The sequence below is a fragment of the Solanum tuberosum genome, unplaced genomic scaffold (genome assembly GCF_000226075.1).
Source record: "Solanum tuberosum cultivar DM 1-3 516 R44 unplaced genomic scaffold, SolTub_3.0 scf00385, whole genome shotgun sequence".
Classification (NCBI taxonomy): Eukaryota; Viridiplantae; Streptophyta; class Magnoliopsida; order Solanales; family Solanaceae; genus Solanum; species Solanum tuberosum.
In genome coordinates this window covers 387,446-405,425 of record NW_006239315.1, presented here as the reverse complement: position 1 = coordinate 405,425, position 17,980 = coordinate 387,446, and the positions used below count along the sequence as shown (strand labels likewise).

The 17,980-nt window shown below is 29.6% G+C and overlaps 1 non-coding gene across 1 annotated transcript; it reads left to right on the top strand.

The window, feature by feature from the left end:
* The first annotated feature begins 7,836 nt into the window (after positions 1-7,836).
* Positions 7,837-7,910, top strand: TRNAI-AAU (transfer RNA isoleucine (anticodon AAU)). The gene has a single exon. It is a non-coding gene; the product is annotated as a tRNA-Ile (tRNA).
* The last annotated feature ends 10,070 nt before the right edge of the window (positions 7,911-17,980 follow it).

The window sequence follows — 17,980 nt, the reverse complement described above, 5'->3', positions numbered from 1 at the left end:
AAGGTCTACGAGTCTAGTTTTCAAAGCATTAAACTGTTTATTCAAAAAATTCCAGAATAGAGAGATATTTGCATTTTTGCAAGATGACGCAAGCAGGCATGTGAGGTGGGCCAAAGTCAGTGGAAACTTTTATTTAATCAGCCACCTTCATTTTATTCTTCATTTTCACGTTCCAGCAGCCCAAAATACAGAGAAAATCTCCCCAAATCTATAAAATACTCTTTAGGTCTTAGTGATTTCATCTTGCAAGGTTCAGAAAAGTTGTTCTACATCGAGAGCTCATCATATTTGCATATTATTTCCTATCAATTTCATGGTATATATGCGGGGGTGTTGTAGCAGCTAGGTACCATGATATCCAGTGTTCTAGATACTACTACAAGGATGTATAGCAAGTTAAGATCGCTCTTTTATCGGTTTATAGCTACTTTAGACCTACATGAGTGGTATTTCGTTTAGTGAAAATTCGTATCTTTTGTCGAATTATTGTAGCACCATATCTTCTTGCATATTGATTTAGCTTCTACCATATTGTAGTATTACATGGGTGCGGGAAAAGGTTATTAATTGACTGCTTATAATCATCAAAAGGTATGTTAAGGTTACTCCTTTCGTTCGGCATATTTTCTTAATGCTTAGGAGCAATACAATAGGGTTGTTATCGTTGGTGAACGTGTAGACATAATTGTGAGTGATTGGCTGATTGAGTGGTTATAATCATTTTTTCTAGGACTCGCAATCTATTAATAATGGTCCTATGTCGGGCACGACTTGGAGACTACTCGTATAGGTTGCTTATAGCTAAATTGCTCGCCTTTAGTCTATTGAATTATTTTTTATTGCCCTTGAGAATATTGTTGTTGAGCTATGAATTGCCTACGGGGCTATATTGTTTCCTAAGAGGGATATGTTGTTGCCTAAGATACAACATAGTCGATCTTACCACTACTCTGTAGAAATTGCCTATAAGTTTTGATGACACATTTTATCATACAGGACTCCAGAAGCGAGCCTCTATTTCATCCACCGTACAATAATATGATGTGTGAGATCATCGTTTATCTCCTCATTACTTTGGATAATAGACTCAAGATAATTGAATCCATTATTTTGGATGGCCTGGGTATGAAGCCTTGCTTCCAAGTCTGCCTCGTGTATTATGTAGAACTTGCACTTAAGTATTAGGGTTATATTAATGCCAAAGATGGCTATATTTTGCCTGTTAACACCCAATTTTGGACCTCCACAAGGTAAATTAATCATCGAGCTTCTTAAATTTCAAACGATTTAAAATAATTAGTTTTATAAAATTTCAAAATAAATAGTAATATAACATAGTTTGCAAGTCATTTTAAATAGTTTGTCATTTTTTTTATAAATTTTAGATAATATTTATGCTTTATATAGTTATATATAATTAGTATATTTTATAAATATTCAAAAAATCATCTCAAAAAGATGTTATTTGAATTAGTTAGTTTAAAATTATGGTTTTAATTTTAAATTATCTAGTTTATAGTTAAATTAATTATTATATTTCGTTAAGATTAAAAAGCTCGTTAACTAATTAATGTTAATTCATCTAAATTAAACTCAATATGTTTATCTCTTAAAAGTTCTAACCCCTTTTCTTAGTTGGGCCAAAATCAGCAGCCCACTTTTTCAATTTCCAGACCCAAATCTGAGCCCAATCCCTTCTTTTTTAATACAATTTCCAGCCCAACATACAATACACAGCAATTCCAAAACAGCCCAAAACCGACCCCACTCCTATACGTTTCTTCTTCCTTCTCCGCGGGACGTGAACAAACCCAGAAACATCAGCGAACAACGTAAGCAACCCCACTGCCCATACTGGTCTTCTTCTTCTTCACGCCTTAAATCCAGAAATCACGGAATCAGTAATGACTCTAAACAACACCAAACCGACCCCACCCCCTGCACGTTTTCTTCTTCTTCCTTGCGTGTGAAATTCAGCAGTCCATCAACGTCCGAAAATCCCACCAAATCGCGGAAATTCAGCAACCTTATCCAAAAGAGAACTTGAATTTTGAATTCAAATTCTTCCATTTCACCCGTTCCCCCCTAAAATCAACATCAAATTCCTTTATATAAACCTCCATCTTCTTTAGTGTTTGGGGAGAGCGGGCATACATGGTTTTGGGAGTTTAGTTTTGAAGCAATAGTCATTTTACAATTGAAAACTTTCAAGTGATTCTCTAATCCTAGGTTCCGAGGAAATCTCTGTTCGTAGCCGGTTTTTGAACTTCTTGGTTTGCTATTATTAGTATTTGCATCTTGTGGTAGAAGAATCATTGTCCAAAGTTCGTCGTTTCTAGTTCGCTGCCCCCGGAAAGGTAACGCCCCTTCCTTTACAATATTTTGTCCTTAATATTTCAAAATGATGTTTCCGGTGTCTCAGAGGTCTGTATTGTTGCTGTTTGTTATTAAATTCCTGGCATAGTGATGTGTAGTATCTGTGTTCTTTAGCAATTTCGTTGTCTACTCCTGATGTCGTTTCACATTTTGCTATTTTTATGCCTAGTTTCACTGCTTCTCAATGGTAATTTTAAGGCTATTTCGCTAGCCCTCATCTCGAGTTCGCTTGTTTGAATGTCGTTGAATACTCATGTTTAAGTTTTCACAGTCTCTTAGCGTCAAAGGTTTCACTTAAGTTCTATTACTATTGGTGTTTGGCTCCCCTCCGAAATGAAGGCAGAATCTCAAGTTAGGTGATATGAAATCGTGTGTTGTATCGCCTATTTTTGTTGGATGCAAGAGCTTGGCTTCTCTATTTTCAAATTTCGTGATTATCCTAATGTTCAACATGTTGCGTTTTGGATCAAGTTTTCGTTTTCTTTGTGTTGGATGCTAGCCGAAATGTTGGTCATCAACTTGCTGTTAAAAAAAATGTCTTAATTTAGTAGCATTTGGTGTTCCAAGCAAAAGTGTATCTCTGTTTGCTCACCCGTAATTTGTTTAAGTGTTTGAAATTTTTGTATTTGGAAGAAAATTGTGAATATCAATGTATATACAGTGTTACAAGTGAGCTCAATATCTTCCCTCGTGATTCCTAGTCAAATAAGTATGCATTAATCTTCACCTTAGCATGGTCTTTCATTTATTGTATGAATTTATTTATGTGAGCTAATGTCCTTTGAAGTGTGCGTTACTCATTCTTAGGATCTTTTTGAGTTCAAATCAACTAACTATATGCAATTTGGAATATAATTTAATCTTTGATGCTCATAGTCAACATGATTCATGCCCCCACTGTTTGTTGTTTTTTCTTCCTTCTCTTTTATTTATTAGTATCATTTTTATTTTTGCATGCATTGATTGTTATACATATGTTTTCCAGCAACTATTTGTTCTTAAATTAATAAATGCTTGACTTTGTTATTGGTGGATATTTAGCTTTATCTGTTAATTTATTTTGTTATGGCTTATTAAATGCTCCTTGTAATGTGTCTCTCATCAGTCGCTGTAAATGATTCTGAGTTGTTTGAATTATCATTCTAATTCTTATCATTTTCTTTTTCTTGCATGAATCTCTTGTTTCGAGTCCAATTTGGGATTCTCTCCTTCACTCCTTGCATCCCGAGTTGGGTTGAAACCCAACACTCCTCTTTTTATCGAGTCGGCTGTCATCATGTTCGAGTTTTGAAAGTGGATGGACAGGGGTACAAGGCCATAGTCGAAATACAAGCCTCCAAAAGTCCTAAAATGGACATTATACATTCAATATACACTGTATACATTCAGTATACATCAATACATGTCGAAAAATGTGGGAATACAGGGCTGAGGCGAAATATAGGTGTTCGGAAGCAAGAGATACATAAAAAGGGCTGATACATACACTCATATATACTGATATACATCAGGTGTATATAAAAACGGATTTAGGATTAAACCCCAAAAATTCTGGCAAAATTGGCCCAAAAGGAGGCCCAAATTCAATTTTTCCCTTACTCTTTAATTATTTAATTATGATTGTTTATTGTTTGTTGTTTAACTCTAACTTTAGAATTATTAATTAACCTAATTAGATTCCCCAAAAGATAAGTTATTTTCTTTGTGTTGGTTAACTTTTAATATTTATTTTATTTTATTAATCAAATATGTCGATCAAATTATACTTTCTAATTAAGTTAAACCTTTGATTCTTAAGATATATGTTTTAACGCCTCTTCACTTATTCATATTATACTCATTTTAAAATTATTATTTTTAGATAAAATATTTTTTCTTAAATAAACTTTAAAAATGTTAGTCAAAACCTTTCCAATAAAAAAAAAGTGTAAAATATATAATTAGTCGTTTTCTCAAAAAGGTTAGTCAATTAATTAAAAATGATTTTTATGCCTTAATTTATTAAATTGGTTTAAATTATTATTTCAAAGTGAATCAAATAAATTCTAATTAATCTAGTTTTGTTAATATTCTAATTACTTGTCTTTAATTCAAATGGTTCAATTAAGGTCCCATTTTTCAAAAAATAAAATAAAATAATATAAAATATGTCATTTATTTAATTATTTTTTAAAAGTTAATCAAATACTATAAATTATATATTTTATGTTAAATCATATTCCTAAAAAAATTAGTCAAAACATATTTTAGTTCAAGTCGCAGGTCAACCGTATGTTAGCGGGCACTTCGAATGCTTAAACCCTTCTCGAAGTGTAAATTGAACCCCGAACCCTCTTTGGTATTTTTAAATGGTTTTTTTTCTATTTAAATCTTTGAAAATTATAAGTTTTCTTAATTTCTTTAAAAAATTAAGTGGCAATTCTTTTCTAAGTATTTTTTATAAATTATTTTATACCTAGAACATTTCAAATAGTGATTTTTCTAAGGTTAGTAAAATTACGGCATAACATTGCCTACGAGGCTATTTGATGTCAAAGAAGTCTATGTGCTGCCTATAAGGCTATATTGATGTCTAAGAGGGATATAAACTGCCTAACGGGCTATATTATTGCCTAAGAGGACTATGCGCTGCCTACATTGCTATATCGTTGTATATGAGGGCTATGTGACTTTCTACGAGGGAAGGGGATATTGATAGGGATATATAGATTGATTTGGCACATTCTGAGCTTATGGGGGCCTAGGTGGGTGGTCTTGTTTGCTGGTTGTACATGTCGAGCTTATGGAGGCTTGATTAGGTTGTTGGTTGATTATTTTGTATGTTTAGATTCAATATCAGGTCAGTATGCTTATCTTATTTTTGATTTCCTTACCTAATTACTTTTAGTATATTATGATACATGCTCATTTAGTATGTTGCCTTTCATACTCGGTACATTATTTTGTACTAATGTCCCTTGCCTCCGTGAGCTGCATTCATGCATGTAGGTCCCGAAAAATGATTCGATAGACTTTCCTTACAACACAGTTGAGTTCCACGAGGTTGGCTAGCCCCTTTCTCCTAGAGCTGTCAAAGCTTAAATGTTTGTTGGCTTTTGTTGTATATAGTTTTTAGGTAGGTCGTGGTCCTGTTCCGATCAAGTTTTACTACTCTTAGAGGCTTGAAGACTAGTGTGTTGGGTTGTATAGCCACGTTATTAGTCATGTTTGTCTTGTTTGTTAGTTGGTTAAAGTTTGATGGTTGTTTGGTGTATTGTCTTGATATATAGCATTTACATTTTCCTAGATATCATAGTGGCCTCGACAGTCCAAACAAGACTTATCTACTAGCTAGCTACTTCTTTGTATGAACTGTTGGGAGTAGTTGTTCCCCTCGTATAGTTGTTGACATGGGTTTTGCCGGTCAAAGGCTTATTTTTAAGCCTAGATATTTCATTTGTTTTCTTAACAATATGTGGCTTCTATGCGCTATTAGCAAATTGTCCATCAGGATTGGCTCAGATCTAAGTTTTGACATTAGGTGTCAATTGCGCCCCTTGAATTTGGGGCGTGATAATATTATTGGGAGAAAATATAGTTCTATATAAAATATTATATAATATTACATTGGATTTAATCGTTTGTGTATAAATGTTTCTATATGTATTATTATATATTTTTATATAAGGTTGACATGTACATATTAATACTATGTATAATATTTTTTTCCTAAATATAATGTATAATATCATATATTATGCTACATATATAACGTAATATTTTTTGAAATTTTTCCTTTTTTAGATTTGGAATGACAAAACTTATATTGATTGCAATTAGTATCTAATTGAAAAATTTATGTTCTTGTTTTAATTAACAGTCTCTTAAACTCAACTAATTCAATCATGTGTATCACTATGTTATTCCATGCTATTTCTTTGGCTAGAACATCTATCAACTTGTTCTGCTCCATGTAGTTATATCTTACCGATGATTTTCTTATCCCTTCTATCAGGAACCTGTATTTATTAATAATTGCATCGTACCGAAGACAGCCATTATCAACCATAAAAATTACTTCTTTAGAGTTAATGTTGATCTCAATGGGAACCTTAGCCCCTAGACCGAGGACTAGCAGTTATAATAGTTTTCTCAAAATCTAGGTAGATACTGTTATATTTTCTTAGAATATGATATTACTAAGTGAAATATTAATATGTTTTTGTTAAAATGTTATTTTGGGTAAAAATTATTATGTGGAACATTCTTATGTTTTTACTAACATGAAAAAGCTTACATCTAGGTACTTGAATTCTTTTCATATAAAGTATTAAGCTAATTCTCATCATTTCAAATGTTATAATTTATATGTATTGAAGTTTGTATCAATGTTGGAGGCAATTCGGATGCGGAGCTAATGGGTAACTATGATTTCGATCAAATTCATTAACTTGGTCCAAATTCTATAGTACTAAAACATGTATCAATATTAGAGGCAATTCAAGAATGGTTCAAACAAATCATTAATTTGATTTAAATTCTATTTTTATTTTAAGAAATCTATTAAATAGATATATCTTACTAATTTAAAATTCTAACAACATAAAATAAATAAGAATCACAAACTCAAAAATTTCAAATTCTAACCACCTGAAAAGACATTATTCCTTCGTTACAATAATTGAAACCAAACACGAACATCACATGTATTAATGTTGCATTTCAATTACAATCATTAGTCATGGTCGAGGACTCGAGTAGGTGAAATTGAATTAAAAAAAATGCTAAAAGTGACAATTGAGAGTCACCCCATGCTTTATTGTACCTTTGAGGGATTTAACTTGTCACTAAGCTACACACTTTAATTTTTATTTGTCCAAAGGACTCAATAATAGCTTTAGTAAAAAGCTAAAAAAAAAATGATGCAATATGAAATCACCATCCTAATATTATTCCTGTCTAGATACACTTGAATTCATTAACTTGAAAATGAAATTAATTATATTTAGAATAATGTATAGAATTTTTAGAATTGAATGACTTCTAGTGTAATTATTATTTTTGGGTTTCATTTGTCTAATTTTATTTTATTTTTTAAAAAAAAATATGGATAACCAACATTTTTACACTATAATAGATGAAATTTACAGAGTGACAAAGTATTGACATGCAAGTGACGTGTCATATATTATATAACCCATAAATAAACCAACATCATATATAATCCAGTACAAGAAATTTAACATTATGTTATCTGTAAATTCTAAGTAATTCACACACCATTTAATTATGTTAATGTTAATAAGTATTATACATTAATCTTGATTATCAATAATAATATTGCTGTGAAAAGATGAACTAAAAATATTAGAACTAGCCTAGCTTTATTATTAATAATACAAAGTACAACAATGTTAGAAGTTTACTTGAACTGCTCTCGATATTTTTATATAAACCATAAAACATCAAAAATATTAACAAGGCCCATTAGCTCAGTTGGTTAGAGCGTCGTGCTAATAACGCGAAGGTCGCAGGTTCGAGACCTGCATGGGCCAAATCTTTTTTTACTTCTCTTAGCCAGCTCCTCCTTTGGATTAGCATAATTAAGACACTAATTCAATTTTTTAAGTAGGTGGAATATTTACAAAATATTAGTATATATATTAGTTGTTTGTGACGTAAAAAATCGTCTCGTTATTTTCGCTATAAGTTCTTCACTATTATATTTATTTTACATATTAATTATATATATAATCGTTTTATAAGCACTTTTGTTTAAAACTATAAATCTAACTTATATGGTCTGCCCCATGGAGGACTTGAGGCTAAGGAGGAAGGGACATTAATTATTAATCATATGATTAGGAGTGAACATTGTGGGGCTGCAAATGATAAGTTTGATTAATTATTAATCCTTCAAATTAGTGTTTATGTAATACCCTCTAATTGAATTTCCAACTCCATAAATACCTCATTACTAGTGTTAATTTATGCTTCTTTTCATTAAAAAAATAAAATATTTTGTGTGATCAATTAATTTGTGGGTGCTTATTGTGATAGTGAATATTTTGATATCAAAATCTGAAAAACTAACACACGAAGAAGTTAAAAGCAATACAATATTTATTATATATACACATAAAATATAATTTTAACTAAATATAAATATTTATATGGAAAAAAATGGTCACATGAACAAATAGTTTTTTGACTAAACTCGATGCATTATTTATATAATTCTTAAAATATATCTATTATTATTTGTAGCAACTAATTATATATCCTTCTTTTATCCTAATGACATCTTTGTATATGTAAGTTTAACAAGAATAAACAAAAATAAAAAGTTTATGGAAGGACAAACAGGAGAAATAGGTGAAGTGTTGTTTCCCTTAAATGGTTGTAGTGTGAGAGCAAACAAAGAGCCGTAAATCGCATTTATCACATGCGTTTTACTCAAAGCATCAATGGTACATAATTTGTGAACGAAGTTGCAATCACGTTCGACTATTACAAATTACAAATTACAAATTAAGGAAATACAAGTCAAATATAAAATATTACGTCACGTAAAGCAGAAATTTAAATTTACACCGTTTATAATTGTAAAAATATAATATTTGGGTCTAACTTAACCCCAAAAGATAGCTCATGAGGAGAGAATTTCAGGTCTATATAAGAAGACCATCACTCCATTCTCCACCCGATGTTAGACTTTTACCCAATTTAACGATATGTAATTAAAATTATCTTTTATCTATATACAATATTTGTTGAGCCGCCTCTAGGTTCTTCAAGAATTTTTAAAAATATTTTGTGCTCCTTTAATGAGGATGCTAGCTTCGTCATTATTTGTCTGCTGCTTAATTCTCTCTTTGTTATGTGTAAATTTGACCAATATCAACCTATAATTTTTTATCTGTTGTTAGTTTCAAATTTTATTTACTTTTTTCTTCTTTGCCAATATGGTAGAGCTAATCATTCTATCACGAGTTCGGTTTAATTCAATAACCTTTTTCAAATTTTATATCTGGTGCCGAAATTAGAATTTAACTAAGAAAAATCAAAATATAAATAAATTAGTTTATACGTTATAATATTTTATTAATTGTTAGTTTACATATATAGTGATTTAAGGAAAGTGGTTTTATTATCATTTTGGAGTAAAAGACGAACATGAAAAAAGGTTAGAATTATGAGATTTCGTAGGGAAAAAAATAAAATAAGAACGGTATATACCCATAAGTAATAAGCAAAACAAAAAGGGATAAAGATCCGATCAAGTAATGTTCAATGGCCTTATAGATTCATGTCATGTGTACTATATAATAATTTATGGTTGAGATCCATTTAAATTAGATACTCATTATAATAATAAAAACAACAAAGCTGTCAACTATTTTTATTTTTTAAAACTATCAAATAAAGCAATTAAGTGTACCCAAGCTAATATTTTCAAAAAAAATAATTAAGATTGACGAAAATATGCGGACTTCCTGACTTTTTACCCGCCAAACTTCTTCAGGAGTAATTTCACACATGCTTTCTCCAAATTCTGAAGTAATCTCCAAAACTAGATCACACTTAAAAAACATCATTGAGTTCTAAATAATAATTCAACTAAAGAACATGATAATACACTAAAAAAAACAAAAAAACTTATTTGGAGGTTTTCAAATAATTATAAAAATATATTTACTCGGATTCTTCAAAAGTGTCGGATTCTTTAAAATTAGTATAATTTTAAAAATCCAATACAAGTACAAGGTTTGGCGGGTAAAAAAGTCGGGAAGTCCACATAATCCCGCCAATCTTATTTTTTTCTTAAAAATATTAGCTAGGGTACACTTAATTTCTTTATTTGATAGTTTTAAAAAATAAAAATAGTTGATGGGTTTGTTGTTTTTATTATTAAGATGAATATATAATTTAAATGGATCTCAACCATAAATTATTATATAATACATATGGCATGAATATATGAGGCCATTGAACATTACTTGACCTAATTATATTTGACCGGATCTTTATCCAACAAAAAGAGGAAGAACAATGAGAATTAATACTTCTATATATAGATTGAGTGTTGGCAAAAAATTTAATTGCAAGTGAAAATAAAAAAATCAGATCGAGGCACATGAGATTTGTCCCTTTTAAAAAAGGAGAATCAAGTATAATGCGACAAAATTTTTACCAATTCAGTAACAATAATTTGGATTTGTATCCTCGCTAAGATATAATAGTTCGACAGCGTCGCCTGACTCAAACGAACTCTAAACAAGATATTCAATTCAAAATTCCACCAATAAAAAAACATCCCTTCAACTAAATAAAACTCTCTTTTCTTCACATATACACATTACTTATACACCTTACTTTTTATGCATTTATAACACTTTTCACACATTATTATCACAAAGAAAATATTACTACTATATTTCTTATATATATATATATATATATAAGCGGCCAAAAAAGTAGGTCATGGACAACATGTCTGCTTCCAGCCAGGGATGAATGATTTTCTACAATATTTGAGCTTTAAAAATGTTGTATTTCTTTGCTTTTGATGTATACTTTCTTTGATTGAACTTAAAAATCAGCAGTTGAATTGCTTATCTATTTTCTCCGTAATTGTGGGTCATCTTCTTTGTGTCTGAATTCGACTTTTAACAGTTTTGTACCCCTACCAACTTCTATTTACCTTTACCACAACTCTTTTTGTTTCATTCGTTTATCCGTTGGCAGGTCATTCTTTATTTACATACTAGTTAACCAAACCGCGCTTCGCGCGGTCATATTTTTCTATATTAATTGATATAAAAAAATTAAGAAATTGCAATACTAAAATATATATATGAGAAAATCAAACAGAAAATAACAATAAAAGAAAAAAACAATAGAATTAAATTAGTTTCAAGAAAAATAAGAAGAGAATTATATTTTTTCCTTGGAACAATACAAAGACATATTTCTTTATGCGCCAATTTTATATACGTTGCTATCTCATTTTTGGGTGTTTTAAATTATTTATGTTATTTCACTAATAATTTCCTTTATATATAGTAATTGACACATTTTTTAATAGTAATTATAAATAGAAATATAGTGAAAATTACAATAATAAAAAAATAAAATAAGGATTATTGGCCAAAGAGAGGTGTCAAATCATTTTTTAATATTTTAGCTTTATATAATTTATATAGATACATATAAATTTTTCATTCTTCTTGTAGATGAAAGGTTGGAGTTAAATATTTAGGCCTTTAAATTAATTTACAATAAAGAATATGAATAAGTAGAATAATAAATTTTGAGACATTTAAGTTTTTACAATATATAATAGAAATAAATGGAGAGAGTAATAATTGACACTTTTTAAACAATAATAATAAATTAAAATATAGTGAAATTTATTTAAAAAAATAAGAAAAAAAATAAATAGGATATTTGTCTTCTTCTTTTTTTAAACAAAAGTATTGCATATAATGCTTATAGTTTCTTTAGTTTTTCATTAGAATTATACAAATACTCAAATTTGTTTCAACTTTTTTAATTCATTGCTTGGACAACATTTTTCTTTTTCTTCTTGTAAGTTGTCAAATTTTCGCTCTTTAAAATGCTTCTAATCTTAGTGTCGTATTTAGGAATGCACTTCGGCATACAAATAAACAGTAACATTCGAGTACATAATGTTCATTTTAGAATGTTGCAAAAAATTATCATAATAAAAATTTAGAAGAACTAACCATAATTTAACCTAATGAATTTATGTATGTACAACTATAGTCATATAAAAGAAAAAGAAAAACAAATCTTTATATTTTAAGTTCTTCAATAAATTACATAAATGAAATATAGAGAATAGGAAAGAAAAATTAAAAAATCAAATTACTATAATAATAATTTTATTGTAAAACTCAACATTATCTTCTTCCAAAATTCACAATTTTCTCTACTTTTGTATCTTCCTCAACTTTCTTCTTCACCCTACAAGCACAAATAGTATATTATGAAATTGTTAGTTACTTCATGATTTTATTTGGATTGAGTTTATTCAATTTAGTTTCAAGGATTAGTTAAATTGACTAAACAAAATAAATAACATCACATAAATTATTAAAGTAAAAAATATAATTTAAAAATTAAAAAAAAGACATTTTACCCATAGATTCTTTACGACTTTGTTGAAAGCAACCATATGATGTGATGATTAGCAATATTTCTTCCTCACCCTAATGTATGATATGGTGATGGAGAAGTGAAAGAATAACTTTGAATGAAATGTTTCTTGCTACAAAATATGAATTTATATAGAAAAAAGAGGAGGAATACCATAAGGTGTCATAAACTAATAAATTTAATTTTTGGGTTATGAAGATTAAAAAAAAAAGGAGTTATGAATATTATTAAGATTATAAGTTGAAGAGGTGTGAGTTATTGGTAGTTATTTTTTATTTTATTAAAGATATTAAATATATATTATAGTGGTAAGATGAAAAGTTGAGTAATTGAACGTGAAGATTTTTTGAGATATTAAAAATAAAATACTTAAATAATGAAGAAAAAATGGTAAAAAAAAAAAGAGTGAAAAAAGACAAATATGAATGGGGACCATAAAGAGGTGTCACATCACTTTCGCTATGTTTCTCCTTTTATTATATATAGATTTTTGAAGTTTCTATTTTATGCCTTCAAATATTATATTACTCCATTTATTTATATTTATTCTATAAAATAAAATAGACAAAAGATTATACTTCGTCATGTGTGCTTTCGTAGAGGGGTAAATTCGTCTTTTAAAGTAGTGACATTGTGTGTTTTCTCCAACTCTCCACATGTGTCTTGACTACACAGTAACACATGCTAACTACAAGTAGAACATTGTGCACAAGTTTATTAGAATTTTATGGGTGGTGCTCTCTTCTTAAATTTACCTTTTTTTCTTATTTATGTGGTTCAATTTTGTTGTTTCATAGTGCTTAAGCATTAATTGAGTATGAAGTATGCTTCTTTATGCAAGTTGTCGTTGACAAAACTGTAGCCCATTCTTATTTGAGAATATGAGAATGAAGACGTGAAACAAGTTTATCTATGAATTTTAGATATACAAATTTCACTTTTTCTTGTGTAGACTGCATTATCGTAATGGAGCAGAGGTTTAACATCAAAGCAATCACACTGCAGGTTAAAAAGTGGATGTCCAAAATTTTGATGGTCGATAAATATCGCCCACGGAAGAGCAAAAATTAGAATATTCATTCTCAAACAATAATTGTAGAGGATGAAAACGTAAGCTTACTACTCTTTATTTGTCCACATTAATTGCATCAAGAATGTGTAGACATATTAAAGACCTTTTCTATTTTAAGTACACAATCGTTACAAAAAGAAAAGTCGTTGAAGCACCATTACCTCCTCCAACGAAATTGAATACACTTTCTTTTTAGCATCTTGAACACTTTGACGATTCTTCTTATTATATCTGTAGTACTATCTAGAACGTTCTAGATTTTTCGAGGGTGATCAATAACACTAAAATTGTTGATAAAGTTAAATGAAAAAATAACTGGACAATAAAAGAATACCATAGAAATGTCATTTTCTATTAATGTGTATAGATAAATGATATTCAGAAAATGTGTATATTAGATCTTTCAAGTCCAACTGAATAACACTATTTCATTGTTCGTACCAACATATATATTTGCTAGTTGTGATAGCAAATTACAGCGCAATGCAATATACTGCGTGCTGACCAAATTAAGCGATATCGAGAGGTCATTATTATGGACAACAAGTAAGTCCTTTAGTTTTCGACGAAAATGAGATATAACAATATTTACTTTCTACCTTTTAATTTGCTTTACCTTCTTAATTATGTGAGGCTAAACTTGTTCTATCCCTCTCATACTATTCAGCAAAAAACCTTTCATGTTTGTCATGTAGGACCATGTGATGGACAATGAAGAGAGTGTCATGTAGGACGATGTGATGGACAATGAAGGGACTGTACTATTACAATAGTTGCACAAGCACCCTGTTGTTCTTGCAAAACAGATAATTGTTACAGAATACTGTCGCAGTAAGATCATATTTATTTGATTTGCCTATGAATAATTTCTTCGCTTTACTTATCAATGTATTATGTGCTCGTAGATCTAAGGTTGACAACCATATACAACTCAACAATTTTAATCAACCATTTATAATATGGCTTGACTCTCTTTGTCAATACTGACTACCTGCTTCATAGTGAGATTTTTCAATAAAAAAAAACCAATTAATATTATTTGTGCGGCTACTGCAGGTACAAACTTTTCATGTTGAAGGTCAAATATCATTGCCTGATCATTTTAAGACATTTTACAAGCTTGCGTGCGAACTACATCCATTTTGTGTGCAGTAACATTCAGAGACATGTTCAATATTTGAATTTTGACTTATCAAGAATGTTAGTACCAAGGTAACACCACATTCTACCTACATGCATTTTCAATTAAGTGGCTGGTTTCTAATTTGTTGATGTAAAAAAAACCTTTTGATTCAAGTGCAAAAAAATGTGATTACTACTTTTTAATTTTTGGCTAAAAAATTCTACATAGACAATGAGTTCGATCTTTAGGACAAATTAAAAAGTAACTATGTTGAAACTAATTGCATAAAGTAATTTATTTAATATTATTATTACAAGTGAAAGTTGAAAAGCATACCAATAGTGGTATACACATTGCACGCAAAGACTCTATTTGTGTTTTATAGCTTTGTGCGTACATAAAGGTCTTACTATTTACCTGTCACATTGTTGTATTTGTTTCGATAATTAGTTTATAAAATAACTTTTATATTGGTCCTTTATTTAATTTTAATACTAACTTTAGGTGATGTTGATTTAGGCGATCTAAAAATTACCCCCATTTCAGAAGTTGCAAATATACAGTTACTTGTTAATTCAACCGGAGGTAGTACTTCAAGGATGACATCATAGATAACACTGGTACACTAACAACAATAGTCGCAAAGTCATTAGTTGAAAAAATATTATCGATGACAGCTGAACAAGTATATGAAACAGTCATTGTCCAAATACACATATTCATAACAATGAAATGAAAAAATCTCATCTTCTTTACTCTCTAGTCTCTACTTACATTATGAAAAAAAAAACCACATCATATAACATTCTAATAAGATTGCACTCTTTTATCTTTATTCTCAGAATGAATCGTTGTCTCTTTTTCATATCAATCGTTAGTTTCTAGATAAGCTTTTCAGGGTTCAACTACAAAAGCCGCTACTTGAAATTTCCGATAAAAAAATTGGCACACTGGTTATCTCATCCTATGTTGAAAAAGGACCTCTAACATTTGCTCTTCCTAGCGAAGGAACTAAGAAGCAAAGCCCGGGACTACTCACTCCGATGAAACAACAGTAATAAGCACTCCGCATTTTAAAATAATATATTCATCTAACTTATTTATTTCTTTACAATATACAATTTCTCCATGTAGGTAACAAGAAAAGAAAACTTGAGCGCATCGAAGCTCAATCCCGTGACTTATAGCGGAATTTTGATTATCTTCACGTGACTTAATTAGCATATATAGCTGGATTTTTGATTGCCTATACTATCGCTATAAAATTAGCTGCCTCAACAAAGTTTCTCCTTTTGGGCACATATTAACAACCTACATCAACCACATCTAACTATTTATAGTTTTTGTGTAGCCACTATTTTGCCTGCTCAAAATGTTTGTTCCAACTAAGTATAGTAAAATCTCTATAAATTAATACTCGATAAATTAATAATCTCTCTAAAGTAATATTTTTCTCCGGTCTCAACTTGGGCCAATGGAAAAAATCATCAATTTTGATAAGATAATATATTTCCAGAAGACCCCTATATAAACATATGGTCCCATTAATATCATAAATTAATAATTCTTTAAAAGTACAAATATATCTAAGACAATTTAGTGAAATATGATTCTATTGTGTTCTATATTTTCTTAAAGTTTAAATCTAGTTGAAGTTCATCTCTAACTTTTCTTATTGCATCCAAGAGCTCTGGTGCTGTCTTTTCGAACTGCACCATAAAATTGTGAGGAGTTCTAGATGTGATAAATGCTTTCTTATGGGTAACTGGTTCCAAAGGTATAGTATCATCTTTAACTTCATGATCAACATTGTTTTATCCTATGGTATCCACAATTTCTTCTAAGCTCTGGACCTTTGAACATGTATCACTTTCACCCGAATAAATCCAACAGGTTATTGATATCCATTTTATTGTGGTAATTGAGATCATTAATCATGACCTCAAGTTCATGAATGACATTAAACAAGTGGGTTCATTCAAATTCTCTGAGATTGCATCCCCCGACGAAGTTTACAGTGTCGAAAACAATTTTCTATTGTCTCTTGCTGAACATTTGTTGTCCAAGCAAGGATTGCAAAATTGATAGCATCCAAAACATTAATCTTTGCTGGATCAGTTTGTCCTACTTCATAGCCTTCTAATATCCTACGATAAAATCGGTTACAATAATACATCTTGAAAGTTCTTATTATCCCAGCATCACAAGGTTGAATTTTGGATGCCATGTTGGGTGGCAAGAAAAACAATTCAACATTTTGTAGTCCTTCAATATTTCTATTATGGGTTGGACAATTATCTACTATAAGCAAAACTCGTCTACCATGCATTTTGTGGTCAAACCAACAAATATATTCATCAAAAAGCACACTTGTCATCCATGTTCTTTTGTTTGCACGTAGTGACAATTCAATAAATATGATACATAAATTGGTATGATACAATGATTTTGATGTATTTGTTGTACTTTATATATAATATTTTTTTTAATGTGAAATCAATAAATATAATACATAAATTAGTAAGATACAATGATTTTGATATAATCAAAATTAACCTTCATTAAATCTCAAACCATTCTTTAAATTAATAAATATTAATTTATCGATTAAATAATATCTTTATAAAATAATAAAATTTTATGGTCTCACCTATATTAATTTATAGAGATTTTACTGTAAGTATACATATGTTTGTGTTCATACACTCTTAGCTTGCTTTATTTTAAGTTTCCCTTGAACCCGTGCAGACACGAAATTTTATATCTAGTTATATATGTAGATGTAATAGTTCTTCCTTGGAATAAATTGAAAGATGGTAAAACAATAAATTATGAAAACGTGAGCGATCATAAATTAGTGATAGGTTAGTTGACGTTTAGTGGGTTAATAATATGATAGAATGATTACGGGTGTGTTTGGTACGAAGGAAATGTTTTCCTCAAAAACAAGTTGATTTTTGACTTATTTTCTCATGTTTGGTTGGTGAGTAGAAAATATTTTTCGGAAAAGATTTTTAGTGTTTGATTTATGAATGAAAAATATTTTTGAGAAATATCTTTTATTTTTACTAGAGTAGAAAATAAAATTTTGAAATTGAATATTTTTTAAAAACAAACTTAAATTTTTTTTTGGAGGGTGAGGGGTGGTAGGGGGTGAGTGAGGGGGGGTCGAGGGTAGGGGTGAAAAATTGAAATTTTGAAGTTGAAAATATTTTTGAAAAACAAACTTAAATTTTTTTTTTTATTTT